Source organism: Falco peregrinus, chromosome W, assembly GCF_023634155.1.
Source record: "Falco peregrinus isolate bFalPer1 chromosome W, bFalPer1.pri, whole genome shotgun sequence".
NCBI lineage: Eukaryota > Metazoa > Chordata > Aves > Falconiformes > Falconidae > Falco > Falco peregrinus.
Genome location: NC_073743.1, coordinates 12,850,882 through 12,873,244, shown reverse-complemented (window position 1 = coordinate 12,873,244; position 22,363 = coordinate 12,850,882).

Here is a 22,363-nt window from a genome sequence, read left to right as displayed (position 1 = left end):
ACTGTGACACTGTTTAGTCCTTGATATCAAAAGTAAGGAAAAACACTAATTGATTTGATGCTTTAAATGATCTCCTGTTTTTAATAAATATTTTTCTCCATTCACTTATACAAGACAATTTTGATTTTTTTCATGTCTGTCACAGGTACTGTAACATCATTTTCCACACTTTTACATATTTACTGGGCCTTAAGGCTATTGCTTTATTAACATGACAGATACTGATGGAATAGAAATGTGGAACTTGTGCATGGTATAAAACCAGAAGTGGTAAACAAAACTGGCATAGAGATATTGTAGATTTATTTAATGATTTTTTGTTTTGATTCTGATAACATCTTGTAGAAATCAGGACTAATGCAGTTCTCATGAAATTTTCCACAAATTATCTTGAGGCAAGTATGGAGTAATTGGGTCTTGAAAACATGTACAGCAGAAAATATTTTAGACAAATACAGTCTGCATTACTGAGGAAGTTATAACATGTAAATACTTAAAGTGCATCTTTGAAATGTAATAATACATAAATTCTTAGTCTAAGTATTATCAGCACAAGGATTTATTGGAGTGGGTGGAAACATTTTTGGGGATAGGGAGCTTGTTTCTTTTTCTCTTTGATTTGTTAAAGTGAAATATACCACTAAAAATGTGATGGGAAGCTGGTCTCTGTCTTGGAGAATTCCAGAAAATCCTCAGCTTTGTCAATGGCCTGTCAATATTTTTGTCCTATTGAGTCTGGCTGGAAAACAACTTTGCCTAAATACATACCACTCCTGTGAAGAAAGTGGTGCATTATTTAGCCCTAAACGAATTAGACTATACTAAGCAGATTGGCAAGTGAGGAGACCATTAAAAGATGAAAAGGCTCAGCTGACCTGGCTGTGTCCCCTCCCAATTTCTTATGGGAGCCGAGTGGAAGACACTCACGTTTTGTTTTTATCAAAAGTAATCCAATCCTCTCCTAACCTTCATTTTAGGAGGCTAAACAAGCCAACTTAAGGAAATGTCTTTGATTTGCCACTTCTTCTCTGAGAGTAGTTTCTGTATGTCCCTGGGACACTCAGTGTCTGGAAGGCTTGTGTCCCCAAAGCACCCCAGCCTGCCTACTATCTCAAGTTCCTCCTGTGGTTCAGATACATCTGAGATGATCTGGAAAGCTTGTTCCAGTGAACATGATAGCTTTGTGGGAGACATCTGTGCTGCTTCAGACTAAACTAGATAAGCAGCAGCTGGAAAACAAAACCTGTTTTGGAAGTGTTAGGTGCGTTGGTGACAATGTAAAATAAAAATCAGAGAAGGATAATGTTCATTTATACTTAAATCGTGGCTGCATGCCTCCGCATGTCCCTGTGAATTTTAGGTTTACTTCAACTGAACGCTAAGTTTTTGAAAACTGGATTTATGTATGGTCATTGATAATTGCTCATATAAGCATTTGCCAGCAACTGCTAAAAGATATGCACTCTGCTTTTTGCTTTACTTATCTACGCTCAGGTTTTTAGACCTCTCAAGACAGCCAGGTCCTACATCCAGATATCTTTAGCAAAAATCATGTCTCACAGAAAAAAATATTTTTCCCCCTTCCTGAAATTTTGTCTTTCAGTTCAGTGGGGATGTGTATTGGGTTTATGTAGCAAGGTTCTGGTACTAGGGGGGGTACAGGGGTGGCTTCTGTGAGAAGATGCCAGAAGCTGCCCCCATGTCCAACAGAGCCAGTGCCAGCCAGGTCCAAGATGGACCTGCCGCTGGCCAAGGCTGAGCCAATCAGCAATGGTGGTAAAGCCTCTGTGATAATATATTTAAGAAGGAGGAAAAACTGCTGCACAATGGTAGCTGGAAGAGAGGAGTGAGACTACATGAGAGAAACAACTCTGGGGACACCAAGGCCAGTGAAAAAGGAGGGGGAGGAGGTGCTTTCAGGTGCTGTAGCAGAGATTCTCCTGCATCCCATGGAGGTCCACAGTGGAGGAGATATCTACCTGCAGCCCTTGGAGGACCCCATGTGAGAGCAGGTGGATGTACCCTGAAGGAATCTGTGACCCTGTGGAAAGACCGCACTGGACCCTGTGGGGGACCCACACTGGAGATCTGTTCCTGAAGGACTGCACCCATGGAAGGGACCCGTGCTGGAGCAGTTCATGAAGATCTGGAGCTCATGGGAAGTACTCATATTGGAGAAGTCTGTCTCCTGTGGGTGGGACCCCATTCTGGAGCAGGGGAAGAGTGTGAAGGAGGAAGGAGCAGCAGAAACAATGTGTTATGAGCTGACTGCAACTCTCATTCCCCCTCCCCCTGTGCCGCTTGAGGGGAGGAGGTAGAGAATTTGGGAGTGAAGTTGAGCCCAGAAAAAAGGGAGGGATGGGGGGAAGATTTGTTTTTTTTTCTCATTGTTGTACTCTGATTTGATAGGTAATAAATTAATTTCCCCAAGTTGAGTCTGTTTTGCCCATGACAGTAATTACTGAGTGATCTCTCCCTGTCCTTATCTTGACCCACGAGCCTTTTGCTATATTTTCTCTCCCCTGTCCAGTTGAGGAGGGGGAGTGATAGAGCAGCTTGGTGGGCACCTGGTGGCCAGCCAAGGTCAAGCCACCACTGGATGTTACCAGCTGGTGGTAGTACATTACATTTCTGTCACTACCACTGACTGCTCACAGGCTGTCGCCTTCTACCAGAGTCCCAGGGTATCATATCCTGAAATTTTAATTGTTTTTTTTTTAATGAAAGTGGATTTATAAATATGTTTAATAATATATTTTAATTCAGTTTGAAACCATGTGATTTTTTAATTATAGCTTTATTATCACAGGTTTATTAAAATAATTCTTAGCAAAATTTTCTTCCAAGGTACAGAACACTGAATTAAAAGAAAAGTAATTCTAAATCATGTGCTAAGATACCCTGTAGTGGTTAAATTTATCAGTAAGCACTGAATCTAATGAGTCCAGTTGCAGAGCTACCCAATTAATGTATCCTTGTTATGGTGGAGTTAGTCTGAAATAAATGCATACTACCAAGAAGGAACTACCTATTTAATCAGCTCTGTTAAGACACTAGGCTTTTTAACCTGTTACTACCTAAAGCTGCTACATAATGACTAAAATATATCTGTCAGTAAAGACAGGAACTTGATATCAAAGACTGAGACATTTGTTTTACTACAGGTAATTTCTCTTAAAAAATTACAAGGTAAATTTTCTTTGGTATTGATTTATCCTTACTATTTTTTTAAAAACAAAAAGGATGGAACAAAAGCTTGAATGAGTGACTGACAAACTAACACTGAAGATATCTTATTAATTTAATGTTGTTTAATGTGTTGAATAGCAAATCAGCTTGGAAACCAGAGTGAGAGAAACAGAAAATTTTAAAATGCTGTAAGCTTTAAATAAAACATAAAAACATTTTGTGTGTATGTGTGTGGGGAGAGTACCATTACAGATAAGTCAGTGTTTGATATGTAGCATATAAATACAGGAAGTTTGCAGAAGGTGCCATAATACCTGTCAATTATCAGCAGGCAAAAAATGCAGATAACATACATAATTCATCAGTATACTTCCCTTTGTTGTTGACTGATTTAGCTCCATAACATAACTGCTTATTCAAAACCAGGTGTTTAAATTCAAATTACCTCTTCAAAATGTGTTCAGTTATTATACTGTTCAGATGTATACATATGCATTGCTAAATGTTAGCAAGGAAGACTACAACTACGCAAATTTATACGTGCATACAAATTTGTTGTATTATGAGGAAGAAAAGAGGTGTTAGTAATATCAGTCAGTGCTTATATTCTTGTATGAGAGAATGTTAGCCAATTCTGACTTTTAAATAGTAAACATTTAACAATTAAAATTATGTGAATGTCCTTAATACATTTGTTATTTATTCTGCTAGTCTCACACAAATTTTTTTAATAATTGCAAATATACTTTAAAATTAATTTTAAAAATAGTGTAGAGGTAAATTCAGCTTGATTTCTCCTACCATAGCTTTTAAATGTGCCTGCTTGGAGTCAGATGGATATTAATAAAAAGCCATCTATCTAGATGAGGACTAGCATTAAGTGTGGAACAGATATTGTGTGGAGGGTTTTCATGCTTTTTTCTGAATAGGAGTGTCCTAGATTTAAAAAACCTAATAGAAATACAGAGGTTCTGGAAATGATTAATATCCATTGCTTGCATATGAAGAGAGAAAACAGTTCAGTGTTTGGAGGGTGACAGATCTGAGATACAATAGAAATTTGTGTACAGTATAAAAAACATAAAGTAGAAATAAATGAACTGCTTTAATTTACTATTTCAGAATACAAGAAGGAAAGGACACGTGAAAATAAAAGGATAACAAAAAGAAAACTCATCAAAGGAAATGCTTTCTACATAAAAGAAAGCTTTTCGCAGTTGGAGTTCACTCCCACAAGGTGAGTGGGAGCAAAAAGCTCTTTTGCATAAGTAGGATTTCTAAAAGGTTTGAACTTTTATAAGTGATGAGTGCATTCACACCCATATATAAAGGAAGCTGTGAATGTTCTCATTGTGTATGAAGGTCCATGTTACCAAAGCGGCTACTGTCCGATGAATGCATTTCCCTTATGAGGAGGTTGTTTGCATTTGCCTGTTCTGGGTCTGATTCTGGGTAGGTAGATGTATTATGCACTACATCCTGTGTAAATGCTTACTAAATAAGCATAAAAACCTTCCACAAAAATATTTTTTATTCAGAAAATTATTTTCTTGAAATATCAAATTCTCAATGAAACTTTGCTTCTTATTATAAGGTAGCTTTCATATCATGCCCTCTCCTTAAGTGTAGTAACATTTTGGGTCATACAGTATACAATATTGATGACAGCAGGACCTTAGGATGAGGAAGGCATTGGGTTGCTTGTTCTGCTGGATACACAGCAATAGGCCTGGACAGAGATATTACAGCTGCTATGGTCTTGTGAACCTAGGTTTGTTCTCTCTTTTTCTCTTCACTTACATGGCAGTGTCCAGCTCTTGCTTCCTGATGTTCATATGCCATTCAGGCTGATAGGATGTACACATTTTTTAAAAATGGCATTTCTACTTAAAGGAGAGAAGAAACAATCAATTTTCAGACCCTTTGAGTGTGAAACCTTTCACCAAAACAGTAGTGTGGTGACGCAAGTCGAGGCAGACTGAAAAACACTATGTCTGCATGGCTGGGTTTGGACAAAATGGCCTTTACTGTTTATAAAAATTGCTTATATATCTTAGATAGTACATGTGTCAGACACTGATAGGCTTTCTGTGTTCTTCTTCTTCCTTGCTATTTGCTGTTGCTGTAGGTGCCCGTATGCTGGGGTTCTAAGTTCTGGTTCTTCACACCCTGTTTACATACCTGACAATTTGTGGCTGTCTTAAAGGTACACGACTAAGTCTTTGAAGTCAACTAACTTGTCTGCAGACCTGCTGCAGACCCCAACTATATAAGGGCGGGTTTTAGACTAATAAAGGGTCTTCTGGTCGGATTCAGGAGTCTGTGTCTTCATCTCCTCAAATGGTGAACCCGATGGAGGAGTTCTGAGACCTTGGAAGGATAAGGATGGAACTAGGCAAAAGGTGACAGCTTGTGAAGAGGGCTGAGTTCCGGAGGAGACGTCTTGGCTGATCGATCATCCTGCCGGCTGGACCAGGTGGACAACCCAGACCCCCGGGGCTAAGGAAACTAAGAAAACAACGCCTGTACACATCGAGACAGGTGAGCAGCCAAGAAACTTTAGAAACTTCAAGAAATTTTAAGAAGCTTTAAAAATGGTTTCAAATATGTCTGCAGAAGAAAAAGGTATATTAAGAATGTTTCAGCATATTTTGCAAAAAATAGGAGTTGTATATGAAAAAAGTAATCTGGGACTGTTGCTGGCCTGGTTAAAGAGCCAAGGCACCCCAGCAACCTCTACACAAATATTTGATGTTAAAATGTGGGAGTCAGCAGAAGAGCAAATTTGGGAAAAGACATCTCGAGGAGACTTGAATGCTAGCCAAATTATGACTACTTGGAGATTAGACTTTGAAAGAGATGCGTGCAGGAATTGCTAAGGAGGCTTGGTCGGAGACTGAGAAGGGGCAGGAAGCTAATGTAACAACAAAACAAGATGCTGCTCAGCAGATGGAGCCGAATGAGAGCAAGGCTGAAACTGAGCATGTTATTGATGAACTAGAAGGAACAGAGTCGGAGGATTTGGATGAGGACGGACAAGGTGAAATTTTGTTAAATTTACGATTGGAGGATTTGTGGTTAAAAAAGGAACAGTCAAAAGTTAGGAAGAAGCGAGTGGTGCCACAGAGTGGCAATAAGGGAAGCAGTAGCGATGATGAAAATGACATCGGGAGACAGATTAAAGAAAGGTGGAGGAGAGTGCACTTGGAAAATATGAAAGAGGGAGTGCACGCATTTCCCGTGATATTACAAGAGATACCCAGGCCAATATCAGGTGTTTCACTGGGAAATGATTAAGGAACTACGGAAAACCATAATGCAAAATGGACTATATTCTCCTTTTACACAAACTTTATTAGAGAACGTGATGACGTCACAATTAATAACACTATATGATTCTATACAATTAGCAACATTGATTTTAACACTGACACAAAGGCTGTTCTGGAAGGACAGGTTTGCTGAGCTTTGTGAAATAGCCACAGTTAACAACTTTAGGCCAGATGCTGACCCCCTCTGGAGAGTTGGAACTTCACACTTGCTTGGAACAGGTCCCTTTGCCGCTCCTGAGATTCAAGCATGGATGGCTCTGGACATTTTGCGGGAATCCACAAGGCTGGCACTGCGAGCATTTGCAATGCTGCCAGAGTCAGGGAAGCAATTAGAGTCATTTACTTCTATTAAACAAGGAATTAATGAGCCCTACATGCAGTTTATCGATAGGCTGAGAGGCTATAGAGAAACAAATTGAGCACCTGGAAGCCTGGGAATCATTGCTATTGCGGTTGGCATTGGAAAATGTTAATCTGGATTGTTAAAAGATTTTAATAGACTTACCACGCAATACAACTTTAGTGGATGTGGTGGTGGTAGCAAACCGTGTAGGCTCATTAACAGACCATGAGCAAAGAATGACAGGAGCATTTACTGTGGCACTTCAAACCATGGCAGCTTGGAAAAAATGCTACAGCTGCGGACAGCCAGGTCACCTTAGCTTTCAGTGCACTAAGGGTAGAACTGGTGGTAGTGGTAAAACGAGGTGGACACCCAGGATATGCCCACGGTGTCGAAAGGGGAGACATTTTGTAAATCAATGCTGTTCACATTTTGACAAGAAGGGTAGGCCTCTGCAGCCTTTGCAGGAAAACTTGATGCGCAGCACAGGGCAGGGCCACGCCAAGACACAAATGCCCCTGAATGTGACAGGCAACATGAACAGCCTAGGCGGCACTCAGGGTGTTTGGACCAACTCATCACAAAAATTCGAGGGAGTGCTGGAATGGATGTAATTACCATAGAAGCATAACTCTGATAGACTCAAGGGTGTGTACGGTTGCGGTGAATGTGCGTGGACCTTTGGGCCATGGACTTAATGCTTTGTTATTAGGACAATTAGTGTAATGCTCCAAGGAGTATTTGTGTTGCCTGGTGTCATTGATGCGGATTTTGAGGGTCAAATCAAGGCTATGGTATGGACACCAAGCCCACAGGTGTCGATAGATAAAGGGACACGATTGGCACAGCTAATTCTTTGTCTCTCTCAACAAGGCATCTTCAATGCGCTGTACTACACCAACTACGTACAATGAGTCTGATACTATGTTTACAGGTGTGTTGTTCCAGCTTCCCAAAGCCCAACACACTGCTTTCAGTTCTAAGGTTTGAAGGTTGTCCCCTGGTTCACCGGTGATCACTTGTTTCTGCCACTGATTATCGGATTGCCAAACACACGCACCCTTCTTCATGTTTCGTCCTGCATCTGTAAACACCGTTGGCCCTTCATCTGGTCTTTTTGAGCATAGCAGTCTCGCAATCCACTGGTAATGCTCTAACGTCTTCCAGAGAGGTCCTTTTGGCCGGTTGGTGTGTACAACACTTGTATAGCCCATCAAGGCTCCCTGTATGGCTGTTGAATGTCTCAGGAGCCACTCATAATCATCACCACGGACTGGAATACTGATATCTGCTGGTTCAGTCCCATCAATTTCAACAATCCTGTCTCTTCCTTTTCTCACCAAGGCCGCTACTGCTTCAGGACGACTTAAAATACGATGTCTGGGTTGCAATGGCAAAAACAACCACTCTAAAACGATCGCCGTATTTTCCCCCTTTTTCTTTTGCCATTGCAAAATAAGGGCAAAAGGTGAAGTGGCAGTATGACAAATCAAAAAAGATAACGGATGATTTGCCATTCGGCGACCACGCCAGCCAGTCTGAATCTTGCGGGACACAACTTCTAGGGCAGCCTGCTGTTCTGGTGAACAAATTCGAGGGCTCTTGGCCTCTCTGCCGTGCAACCAGGATCGGAACGGTTGGAAATCATCGCTAGTGAGGCCAACTATATTACGAACCCACTGTAGATTTCCTAATAGCCTTTGAGCATCATGCAGATTAGTTATTTGTGTAGTAAGAGTTACCTTCTGGGGTGGATTTGAGCATCCGAGATAAGCCAGCCCAGATATTTCCATGGGGCCGAACGTTGAACCTTCTCAGGCGCCACAACCAAACCACATGATAGAAGGTTGTCAACAAGCCATTTAATTTGATCATCTGAAATCCCTTGTTCAGCGGACAATAAAATATCGTCCATATAATGATGGATCAGGACGTGAGGCCAACGTTGTTGTACTGGAACAAGTGCCAAATCTACAAAAGTCCGATACATCGTAGGGGAGTTCTTCATTCCTTGTGGTAAAACAACCCATTCATACCGTTTGTCCAGAGCTGCACGATTTATTAATGGCAGAGTGAATGCAAACCTTTGCGTGTCATCAGGATGTAAGGGAATCATGAAGAAACAGTCTTTCAAGTCTATCACAACAATTTGCCAGTACTGAGGGATCATCGTAGGAGTTTGAAGACCAGGTTGTAACGCTCCCATTGCTAACATCTGATCATTAACTTTCCGTAAATCATGTAAGAATCGCCTTTCCCAGTTTCCTTTTGTATCACAAAAATAGGAGTATTCCAAGGACTTGTAGAAGGTCGAATATGACCTACTCTCATTTGTTCCTGCACCAATTATTCAGTAATGCGCAGCTGTTCTTCTGTTATCGGCCACTGGTCTACCCAAATTGGATTTTCTGTTAACCATGTGATCTTCAGTATGGGTGGCTGCCGATCAGTGGCCGTGGTGCAGAATGTTGGTCAGTTGTCATAACTAGTCCCAATTGTGACAAAACGTCCCGTCTAATCAACCCTGATAATGTATGTGGGAGTTGTATTACATATGGCCAAACTACAATAGCTTGGCTGTCTTCAAACTGCAATGTAATCAAGTCTTTACTCTATTTTGGGACTTTTGCACCTCATACGTCTATCACTTGGGTGATCGGAGCTTCCAGTTCCCAACTCTGGGGCCATAGATGTTGATTAATGATGGTGACATCTGCCCCGGAGTCTAATAGAGGTTCCAGAGTAATTTGTTGACTGCCTTTCTTCAATTGAATCTTCTGATATGGTCTTTGATTGAGGTCTAATGTGAAACACACCTCAGGTCCGGTAAATCCAAAATCGTCTTCTCCTCTTATCTTAGATGTCTAGCCTTGTTGTCTGAGTTGCTTATAATATTGTCGATGCATAACAAAGCTTTCATAGGGAAGTATTTGAGGAATTTTACTTCCTTTTGGAATAGTAACAGGTGGTTGTAATGCATAGGCCATAACTTGTACATGTCCCGTAAAATCTGCATCAATTACTCCAGGTAAAACAATTACTCCTTGCCTTCCTGTCAAAGATCTCCCCAATAAAAGTCCTCCAATTGGAGAATTCATATTACACAAAGGTCCTTTTACTTCAGTTGGAATTAAAATCACTTCTTTATTATACAAAGTTACTTCTACTGTGGTTGCCACGTCCACCCTGAGGCTCCCCCAGGTGGCTGGGACATGCTGGTATAAGAAACCACATTTCTCATCTGTGTTGTTGGATCCTGTACTTGTGTCTTCGTGCGTAGACCCGTCGCGCTGTGCTGCATGTTTCCCAACCTGTTATGTCGACAAGCAGCAGTAGCATGTGAATCTGAATTACATGTGTGACACCAAACAGTCTTTGAACAAGTATGCTTCATGTGTCCAGATTCACCACATTGATAACAAATACCAAATCCTGATTTACCAGTGTTCCCCCTTCGATGTCCACCTATATGATTTGTTAAGGCTGCTGCAATTATATGCCCTTGCTCCTTCATCGCAGCAGTAAAGGCAGCCGCTTGGTTATTTTGTTCAGCTCGAGTAGCTCTAATCATTTCTTCTATGGGACTTCCTTGGGGTAATGTTGCTAAGATCGCCCTTGTTCTTGGATTAGCCCCTTCAAAGGCGAGGGTGAGGAACAAATGTTCCTGCAGGTCCACAGGTAAATCAGAATTGTCCTTTAATGCTGTAGACAAACGGTCTACAAATTGTCCATAGGGCTCCGTTGTGACCTGACGAATAGTGGTATAGGAAGCAGGTTTCTTCTTGTCTGGCACAGACAAAAGGGCTCAATGCACTAAAATTTGAGCAAGTTGATGCATTTGTGTAGGATGCTGCAACTGAACCTGCGTAGCAGAGTAAAGTCCCTGCCCAGTTAACATATCTGCCCGTAGACCATAAAGTGGATCTCCTATATCTGGATCTTGATGTCTATTTGCTTCCTCTACAGCTAGTCTCTTCCACTCCCTCTCAAACATTAGATATTGAGAAGGAGTCAATAACAGGGAAGCATGTCCAGCACAATCAGCAGGTGAAAGAACGTCTTCTGTGAAAATAAACTGGATGATCTGTCGTGTAGCCTCTGAACGCAGGCCATGAGTAGTAACCATTTGCTTTGCTTGTTGCAATATTTTCCAATCATGTGGCTCCCATTGTGCACCAAGGTTATTAACCAGTACTGGACAAGCTAATGAGCTGGTCACCTGCCAATCACCCTCCAAAATAGCATCACGAATAACACCAGACCAACGCTGTAGAATTGGATCTTTTCTCGAATTCAGCATCGGTGGGGTAGTTGGGCTAACTGGAGGAACTACAGGGATTGAAGTAGTAGGCAGGTTCTTTTCAACTCACTTTTCCAGGTTTCTTAATTTATCTATTACCTCCTGTAAGGATTTCTCTGTATCGTTATCACACGTTTTCTCCCCGCTTTCTTCCTCAAATTCGTCCGATGATGTTTCAGGAAAAGGAGGATACGATGTCGGATGGTGCTTTTGCCTGCCCTGATGAGACCTACGAGCTGTCACCACCCTCCGATTTGGTCTTGCTCCAACCACGGCTCCGATTGGTGCAGCATGACTCGCTGCCCCGCCCTCCTAGGGAGGCTCAGCATCCTCTTCTGGTTTCGGCTCAGTTACAGCAGGCTCCCGAGGAGGAACTTCCAGTTTGTCCACTGTCTTATCTAAAAGCTCATGCACTGTTGAACATGCAGGGGCAGACATACCCTTCATAGGATGAGTATGCCCAACTCCGAAAAGTGTAGCCAAGAGAGAAGGCTAAGGTGAATCACCCTTCTGCTCTATTGTCTGTTCTACCACATCTCTCCCCAATGCTTCTATAGCTGCTGCCGCTACTTTTTTTCCGCCTTCATAGTTTCCAGAGTGTTAACTATCGACCGCCACGTAGCTCCTAACGCTTTAGATTCTTTTCCTTCTTTACCTCCCTCGATCGTAGTATCCCAGAGGCAATATCCCACTTCTCTCCATTCCACAATACTAAACAATAACGCGGGCTCGGGGATCTTATTCTTTTTTCATGCCCAGGGAACTAAGGTCTCCACTTCCGTTTCTTTAACGCCCTCCGCTCTCTTAAGGAGGATGCCAGTTAACAGTTTAATTGCCGTGTCTAATTCCATCGCGGTCTTCTCAGAGCTCTCCCCTCTCACAGAAAGGATATCAGCGGAGAAGCCCCACCACACTCGTCACGGTCTTCCTTAGTGCCCCCCCCTCTCACAGAGAGGAATTTAGCGGAGAGCCCTGCCGCAATTTACTCTACGCGGTCTTACCACCGGCAAGGGTGCGATCCGCAGCTCTACACCGAACTCTGGACTCCGCTTTTCGCCTTCCAGGTTCCACCCGCCTCCGACCTCCAGTTCCCTAATCGGACAACTTCCTTTCGGGTCCAATGCACGGAGACTTCCGCATTTAAGCGAACAGCATTTAAGCTAAACCGCATTTAAGCAACTAAATGGGTCCCTGTTCAGGTGCCCGACAAAGATGGTCCCCTGTGGAGAGTCGGCCAAGTCACGACAATGACACTAATATGGCTACATGCCGTGCTCACTTTATTAAACAAACAGGTTATATTTATAACTTAAACCAACTGCTCACCCGACTTTACACACAGGTGATTCGATAAAAGTCTCTGGGCCACGTGGGGGTCTGTGTCGCTGATCGGTGAGCATGCTGCAGGTGCCTGATCAGAGTGTGCCGATGAGAGTGTGCTGATTTCGCGGTTTCCAGGACTTGCTCTGCACCTGGCTTCTTGTTTGTGCATAGCTTGTTTTCCTTCTCCCACTGCTTGTTCCCAGAACAATTTAAAGCTGCTCTGCAGCTTCAACTAACAGGCCTGGGTTGTCCAACCCAGACAATGGTAACATATGTCCTCGGTCCTTTAAAAATCCCTCTACAAAATAAACCCACATTCAATGGGAAAAATGAAACTTAGACCAATCCCCAAGTACTCTTAAAGTGGTTTCTCTTCATTTATGCTTCTTGAAATCATAGAATCATAGAATAGTTTGGGTTGGAAGGGACCTTTTAAGGTCATCTAGTCCGCCCCCCCTGCAATGAGCAGGGATATCTTCAACTAGATCAGGACAACCCCTACTCTCTCAGCCTGTCTTCATAGGGGAGGTGCTCCAGCCCTCTGATCATTTTTATGGCCCTCCTCTGGACCTGCTCCAACAGGTCCATGTCTTTCCTGTGCTGAGGGCTCCAGAGCTGGACACAGTACTCCAGGTGGGGTCTCATGAGAGCAGAGGGGCAGAATCACTTCCTTCTACCTGTTGGCCAGACTTCTTTTGATGCAGTCCTGGAAGCAATTGGCTTTCTGGGCTGTGAGTGCATATTGCTGGCTCACATCCAGTTTTTCATCCACCAGTACCCACAAGTCCTTCTCAGCAGGACTGCTCTCAATCCCTTCATCCCCCAGCCTGTATTGATAACCAGGGATTGCCCTGACCCAGATGCAGGACCTTGCACTTGACCTTGGACTTACTGAACCTCATGAGGATTACATGGGCCCACTTCTTGAGCTTGTCCAGGTCCCTGTGGATGGCATCCCATCTCTAAGGCGTGTCAACCACACCACTCAGCTTCGTGTCATCTTCAAACTTGCTGAGGGTGCACTCAATCCCACTGTCTATATCATTGATGAAGATATTAAACAGTACTGGTCTCAATACAGACCCCCGAGGGACACCACTCAGTACTGATCTCCATCTGGACATTGAGCCATTGACCACTACCCTCTGGATGCGATGATCCAACCAATTCCTCATCCACTGAACAGTCTACCCATCAAATCCATCTCTCTCCAATTTAGAGAGAATGATGTGGGGGACTGCATCTGTCATGGTTTAACCCTAGCTGGCAATTAAGCCCCACACAGCCACTTGCTCACTCTCCCCACAGTGGGATGGGGGAGACAATTGGAAGAGTAAAAGTAAGAAAACTCATGGGTTGAGATAAAGACAGTTTAATAGGTAAAGCAAAAGCTGTGCATGCAAACAAAGCAAAACAAGGCATTCATTCACCACTTCCCATGGGCAGACAGGTGTCCAGCCATCTCCAGGAAAGCAGGGCTTCACCATGCATAACGATTACTTTGGAAGACAAATGCCATCACTCTGAACATCCCTCCCTTCCTTCTGCTTCCCTCAACTTTATATACTCAGCATGACGTTCCATGGGATGGAATATCTCTTTGGCTAGGTCGGGTCAGCTGTCCTGGCTCTGCTCCCTCCCAGCTTCTTGTGCACCTCCTCACTGGCAGAGCATGGGAAATTGAAGCCAACAACAGCAGGCAATTCCCTCAGGACTCTGGGATGCATCTTGTCAGGTCCCATAGACTTATATATGGTCAGGTCCCTCGTGGTCACAAACCTGATCTTCTCCGATGGTGGGAGGGACTTTGCTCCCCCAGTCCCTGCCTTGCAGTCCATCCCTTCAAGATGTGTGGGAAGAGAGAATGCCAGTGAAGACTGAGGTCAAAAAGTTGTTGACTACCTCTGCCTTCTCCTTGTCCATTGTTACCAGTTTGCTAGTCTTGCTTATCAGGGGGGTATGCTTTCTTTGACCTTCCTTTTCTGGTTGACATACCTGTAGAAGCCCTTATTATTATTCTTTGTGCCCCTTGCCAAGTTCAGCTCCAGCCATGCCTTGGCCTTCCTTACCCCATCCCTCTTCCCCTTTTGAGAAAGGCGAATCCCATCTGATGCCAGCAAGCCTGGTGCTGTGTAGGCCATCCCATTATAAAAAACAAAACAAAATTGTGGCAGTGAAAACAGCCATAGAGCCATGTATTAATAGACTGGGTCTGTCTGTTTCTTCCAATGTTGCTTCCTACAACTGGAAAGATATAGGGAAAAAATAACCTGTGCTCCAGATTCCCTTACCAACTGCCCCAAGGCCCTGAAGTCTCTTTTGATCACCCTTGGATCGTGTTGTGGCTTCATTGCCACCCACATGGAAGAGCAATAATGGGTAATAGTCTGAGGGCCTTACCAATCTTGGAAGTTTTCTAGTTAAGTCCTTAACCCAGGCCCCAAAGAGGCAGTAGACTTCCCTAAGAGGAAGATCTGTCTGGCATACTGGACCCTCTTTCCCTCAGAAAAAGTCACCTACAACTATAACCCATCTTTTCTTCCTCATGGAGGTGGTCATGATATGGGGGATAGGCCTTTCTGACCTTAGCAACATGTCTGGTGTAGAAGGAGCATCGTCCACATCATCCATTGACTGGCCTTCCACATCCAGAGCCTCATACCTGTTGTACAGAGGCACCTGGGAAGGTGAGGTGGGCAAGGAGGGGGTTTACCTGCCACCTCGAGCATGGACTTGTCTCCATTCACTCCTTTCCTTCAAGCTATTGCCACCTTCAGCCTGGCGGGGGGAGGATAGAGGATCCCCTTATCTTGTGGTTTTTTTTCTGATGGCTGTTTCTATCTCAGGGAGGGCAGAGCATGGTTCCACCAGTCTTTCTCAGACTTATCAGAGTAAACAGATTGCAGTTTCATTTCCAAATTGCCAGTACAGTGGACACCATCCTTTTCAAGAAATGCTCAAAGTTATCAAACAATTTTTCACTCCTAGGACCATCACTGCAAACAAGGCAAGAGATTCTGAGCAAAGGGAAAAAGTTGCCTTCTTCCCCTTAGGAGATGTGGTATCTGCAACTAATGAGTATCAGATGGAGGTTGTCACCACAGCATCAATTATTGGGATAGGAAACTGCAACTTTTGTAAGGGCCAGAGCTATTTTAGGAGGATTTTCCTGATGCTAGAATCAGTCCAGGGTGGATCCAATTTCCCTGGCAGTAACTGCCATTTAGAGGGTAGAGTTGGCAAGGGACTGGATTTATAAACTCATCCTTCAAATCTTACTTGCATTAGTTCTGTCCTTCTCAGTTCTTCCACTCCTAACTCATATCCTAGTGATTTCTTATTTTCCTTTTAAAGAAGAGGCCTTTAGCTTTCCTGGAGAACTTCAAAAGCAGCCATTCAACTGTAGCCAATGAACTTTTGTTTTAAAAAATCAAAATCAAAGCCTTTATGTTTGCAGAGATAAATTGAAAGGTCAGAGTAGTGTGCAAACTGACTCAGTACTGGTTGTCCAAGTGTGCATACATAGAGCTTTGGTGCCTGTGCTGCTGCCCTGAGCACGGTGAAAACTGGACAGCATCTGCCAGGTTTTGCTGCTGCTGCTCAGAAGCACTGAAATCACAGAAGAACAAGGTGATTTTTGTGCTGGCTGTAACAAAGCTCTGAGAAGCACATATTAAAAGTACTAACTGGGAAGCAGTTCTGACTTAGGGTACTAAAGAGGTTCTTCCTTCTTCTCAGATTGAGAACACAGTAACATAGCATTAGATCTTCACTGCAACTAGATGAATTCAGAGGCTCCACTGAAACCTGTCCCTGCCCAGAGGCTCCATTTTTTGGAACAGCTTAAAAAATAAAAAATGTATTTTACATGAACATGCCAGAATAGTTTTCTCTCCCTCCTGCTCATGGATCACAACATCTGCAGGATGACTGATGGTGACATCTGCCTAAGCCCACAGTCAGCCTGACACAGTGTCTCCTAGAGCATTTGAACCACACCACACGGTGCCTTTATCTATTCCTTCTGAAGGACCCCAATACAGCCCAGCAGAGGACAGTGTCTAGCAAGAAGATAGCTATCCCATGAGTCCTGTCTAATTTATTGACGCAAAGAAGCATGGATATGTTATAAAGTATCAAGGGGTCCCTTTTCAGTAGTAAAACTGCCAACTTCTTGCAGCTCTTAATATCCCCTTGGAAGAAGCTCAAAGCACTAACTTTCCGGAAATATAAGAGTATATTGTGCCACTATTATTCTAAGTGGAGAAGTGCAGCAGAGGCATATCTCTCAGCTCATTTTAATCCCTGGAGCACAGAAGAGGAAAAAGAAGCATCTTCTCCCTTTCTATTCAGAACAATTTCAAAAGTTAGATGTTGTTTCGTGACAGACCAGTAGAAAAAAACAATTAAATCCCTGCTCTAAGAAAGGGATTCCAACAAAACCTTTGAAGCTACTGAAGTAGAAGGAAGTACTGGGTTCTCTGAAAAAAATTTACTGCAGAGCTCTAACTATAGCTTATCTCTATCTTCTGAATTTGATTACAAGGCTTACCTTGAGATATTATCTCTGGCACAATTTCCAAGACTGCAGGACAGGAAGAATAGGAAAAAGGAAGATAAGTGGATGGAATGTTTATGGGGCATTAGTTGGGACAGAGCAGTACAGTTTTACTGTAACTAAGTTTTATTTAGTTAAACCCAACCCACAAAAATACCATCACCTTTAAATGGCACTTTGCTTAAGGATGGAGTTATGGAGTTGACACCAAATACTGCTATACACATACAAATAGAAGATGAAATTGGGGGAAGGGGGAGAAATAAAAAATTAAAAACAACTCCCCAAAATGTTATACCCTCACACTGGGTCTTCATTAATTATTCCTCAGTGCATAGAGTGCATAGTCCTCTGACAGATGGCACAGCATCAATAGGATGTCTAAATTATACAGAATCCCTTACATTTAGAACACTACCTTATAAGTTTGTCTTTGATATAACCCAAGAAAGGAGTAGTCTGCAAATCCTGACTGCATGTTTCAGTCCCAGCAAAGTTAGAGGCAGGCTTGCAATATTGTTTGAATACTTGTCAATTAAGAATTTAAGGACCAGTAGGAATCAAAGTTTAAATGAACTGTTAAGAAAACAATCTTTAAGTCCAGCTCAGTTTCCCCAGCTTGCTAAATGAAATCACTGGTGATTAACTTAGAGGAAGCATACATTGTACCCAAGTATTTTAAAAGAACACCAGTCTTTTTAAACAGGAATGATTTAAGTGTTGTTTAGCTATCTCTGCCTTTTCTCTGCCTCCATATTTTCTGCAGGTCATCAGTTACAATTTATAAAGGCAGAGAAGTTCACAGAAGACTAGCAAATATCCAAAGCAATTGCTGGCCAGTTAGCTTTACTTTCCTCTTCCTTGCACTACTGTCTTGGCTGCACTGGTGGAGACAAGAATGCACCAGAACAAGAAGGTATCCTACAGATGCACACCACATCTCTACTGCATAGGCAGGAACTTCAGTTTTTGGAGTATTTAAGCTGTTCCCTTGTAAGTACAGCTCCCTCACCATCACAAATGAATTTGGACTCAAACTTCTTGAAATGGGAGGAAGAGGGTTGTTGTTTTGGGGTTTTTTTGGTTGGGTTTGCTGGTTTGCTTTTTTCCTTTGAAACCATTCTACCAGCACTTAACATCCTGGAAAAAAACACTTCTGAGAATTTTTAGTATATGATGTTTCTATTTCTTTGCCATAGGTGAAAATCTGGGTAAGCAATGCCTTTTGTTCCTTTTATTAGTGGATTGAGGTTTGTATGTCTCTCTTCACACAGAGTTTCTGCCCAAGAATTATTATATCACCTTCTGCTTGCCATGGCAAAGTAACTATTTGGACTAATGCAAGGAAATCTAGACTAAAATGCAGTTTAAAGGGAGGAAGCCAGTTGTCATGGTTTAACCCTGGCTGGTAATTAAGTACCATGCAGCTGCTCACTCACTCCCCCCTCACCCAGAGGGATGGGGAGAAGAGTTGGAAAGGAATGTAAAATTTGAGGGTTGAGATAAGAACAATATAATAATTGAAACAGAATAGAAATGAAAGAACAATAACGAGTACAACAGTTATAATGAAAAGAGGGAGAGAAAGAGTAACATCCAGAGGGAAAGGAAGAAAGAAACACATGGTACACAATGCAACTGCTCACTGACCAATACTCAGCCAGTCTCCGAGCAATAATCTACCCACCCTGGCCAACCCCCCAGGTATATATACCAAGCATGACATCCCATGGTATGGAATACCCCTTTGGCTAGTTTGGGTCAGCTGACCTGGCTGCACCCCCTCCCAATTCCTTGTGCCCCTCCAGCCTTCTCTCTGGCAAGGCCTGAGGAACTGAAAAGTCCTTGACTGAGTATAAACATTACCTAGCAGCAACTGAAACCATCAGTGCCTTATCAACATTTTTCTCACATCAAAGCCAAAACACAGCACCTTAGTAGCTCCTAAGAAGATAATTAACTCCATTCTGGCTGAAATCAGGACACCAATGAAGATAAAAAAGGAGAATTGTTAGTGTAGGATGCTTATCCATAAGAAGGCTGTTCAATGATGTTTTCATTTAGACCACCAGTCTACCTCACTTTCTGTACATTATATGTGCTGAGGTGTTCCTATACATGATGGTAGATCAATTGATGGCATTTTATAACCGATTAACTTCTGAAACTGGCCTATCACATTTTTGGCAGAGGACTTCTGACTAGAAGAGGATAAAGCTTTGAGTAATCTTTTTTAATTATTTTTATTACACAGCTACTTTACCACAATTAAGAGTATGTTCTTGCAGTAAAGAAAAAATACCTAGAAGAAAGTTATTTTAAAACCTGAAGTTTTCATCAAATTTTATTTTGATATTTAAAAAAAATATAAAGCTTTTCTAAACTTTAAAGGATATGAGAGTAATAACACTAGTTTTACTTTGAGTGTTCATGAATCCTGCAACTCAGATCTATAGAAGGGATGTTAAATCTAGTTTCCTCTCAGAGACAGGATTTTCCACTTTTGACTTTTTGCAAATGGTAAGCGAATAAGTTAAAACTTCAAAGAAAGGTGAGATATTCTTGTTCCTGTATTCCAAGACTTTGAAATTCTAAATATTCTAAATCAGTTCAACATGTTTAATTTTAAGAAGTCACTTTCACAGTATCATTTTACTTGCAACAGTGATGTTTTTATCCCTAGTAACTTAGTAGTGAGCTAAATTGTCCCAACAGATATCCCAACACAAGGCTCCTTATATGGAAGAAAGAATTAATTCCCAGGGTCTATTTTCAATAAATGTAAATTGAATGTGCTCATTCCTTGAGGAAATACAGAGCAGCATTAATTCACACAGCTCTGGGACTGGCACACACAACGTCCTCCCCTTCAGTCCATCCAAGAATTACTTGATACATCAAGTATCAAGCCACAAAAAGGCAGAGGACACAGAAATTAATGTCAAGAGGATTTAGGTCAAATTAGGATGCTTGCATCTTTTCATTATTGTATAATACTGTTAACACACACATAGTATTTTAAGTAAATTTTCCTAAATGCTTTTAGATTCTAGCCTCTGACTCCAGTTTTGGAATCATCATGGAATTTAATTAGAATGAAAAGCTGCACTTTGAAAGGGCTCATTCAGTGCTGCTGGTTTATTTTCACTTTAATAGAGAGACTCTAAAGAGTTAGAAATATTTAACCTAGAGTATTTGATTTAAAAGGCAAATGTTCCATTTTAAACTCCTTAAATTAAAAATAGTTTCTGAACATAATGAATGAAACTATTTAAGAAACCATTGTAAAACCAAAGACACATTATTTTCTTCATTGGCCAATCTTAAGACAATAATTTCATCGACACTCATTGCTATTATCCATTTTTCCTGTATTTGAATTTCCAGTGTCACTACACTGCAAAGTGTAGTGATATTCACTACTTTTACCTACAGCAGTGTTTTTCAAGCTTTCAAATGATCAAATACATTTTGAATCCATAAAATCTGTAGCTTTCTTATAAGAACTGAAGTGTTTAGTTGTCTTAAAAAGCTTAAAGAAACAGGTTAAAAAGGACTTGTTTTAGCATTTTAAATTCAGCTGTTTCAGTAGACCCATCACTCATTTTTTATTTATTTTAGTGCCATCAGCTCGAGTAATTTTTCTTTTGTTTTTTTCTTAAAGCTCTAGCCCCGAAAGCCTTCTAGCCTCCCTCACTGAATTTCTTCATCTCTGACCCCCTACTCTCCCAGCGCTTCAAAACATGTTATGTGGCACATGAATCTGGACTCTTGTTTATCTTAAATGCCATATCTTCTCTTTAATGGCTGTTGTTCTTCTCATCTTTCCAGATAAGTTTTAACCACCAGGGTGACTAGTGATGGCCAGCATTAGGTTGTCTACAACCCATTTTTCTACATTTAGACCATTGTTTGCTTCTGTTCTGGTTTCAACTGTGATAGAGTTAGTTTCCTTCTTAGTAGCTAGTGCAGTGCTGTGTTTCGGATTTGATGTGAGAACAATGTTGATAGGACACTGACATTTTCAGTTGTTGCTGGGTGATGTTTATACTAAGTCAAGGACCTTCCAGTTTCTTGGGCCCTGCCAGCCAGAGGGCTGGAGGGGCATGGGACATTGGGAGGGGACACAGCCAGGACAGGTGACCCCAACTAGCCAAAGAGGTATTCCATACCACATGATGTCATGCTGAGTATATAATCTGGGGGAAGAAGGAGGAAGGGGGGGACATCCAGCATTATGGCATTTGTCTTCCCAAGTAACTGTTACACATGATGGAGCCCTGCTTTCCTGGGGATGGCTGAACACCTGCCTGCCCATGGGAAGCGGTGAATGAATTCCTTGCTTTGCTTTCCTTGCATGTGCAGCTTTTGCTTTCCCTATTAAATTGCTCTTATCTCAACCCTCGAGTTTTACATTCTCTTCTGATTCTCCTCCCTGTCCCTCTGGGTGAGGGGGAGTGAGTGAGTGGCTGCATGGTAGTTACTGGCCAGGGTTAAACTTCCACAGCTTCATACAAACAAAACTGTGCAGCTCTAAGTGATGTTTCTTTTAAATTACCACAACTAGTAGAATGCTCAAGCCCTGTATGTATTACTGGAATGAGCAAAAATGACTGCAAGTGGCCTAATGTTTGAAACATTATTAAGAATGAATTTCACCAAATTATAGCCAAGAGTATTTTTCCAAGTAGCTCATAGAATAGGCTTTGATTACATGCAGGAAGTTAACCAAGTCAAGGCTGCTGTTTTGCAGACATTCCTTCTTCTCTGCGTGGCCTCTCAAAACTCTGAGGCAGAAAAAGAAGAAATGAATGCTCAACTCAGTGAGGTCTTTCCACAAGAGCATCCACTGAAAAAAAAAACCCTAACTATAAATTTAAATACAGTTCAAGTATGGCTTTAAAACATTTCAGTTTCTTCCCTGGAATTAACACATCCTTCCTGCTTGCTTTCAGAAAGTTAAAGGAACTCAAGGGGCAATACTAGTGGGACAAAGGAACTTCAGACTCAGATTATAATTTGCAAGCCATTATGGAGCTACACCAATGCAGAGGGAGCCAAAGGAGAAGCATACCTAGTGCTTATGGCAGAATTTCAAGAGCAAAGATGCCATTGATCTCTTCATGTACTCCCTAGCCCAGAAATGAAAAAAGCTTCAACAGCATCCTATATAGCTATTAATATAAATATACTTAATGGGAAGTAGCTATGGACTTTTCTACCTGCTTTTCTCTGGGATTTCTTAAGTGAATTTGATAACGGTCATTCTGTCATTTCAGATCTGGGCAGAAATTAACTGACACATGGGCTATTTCTGC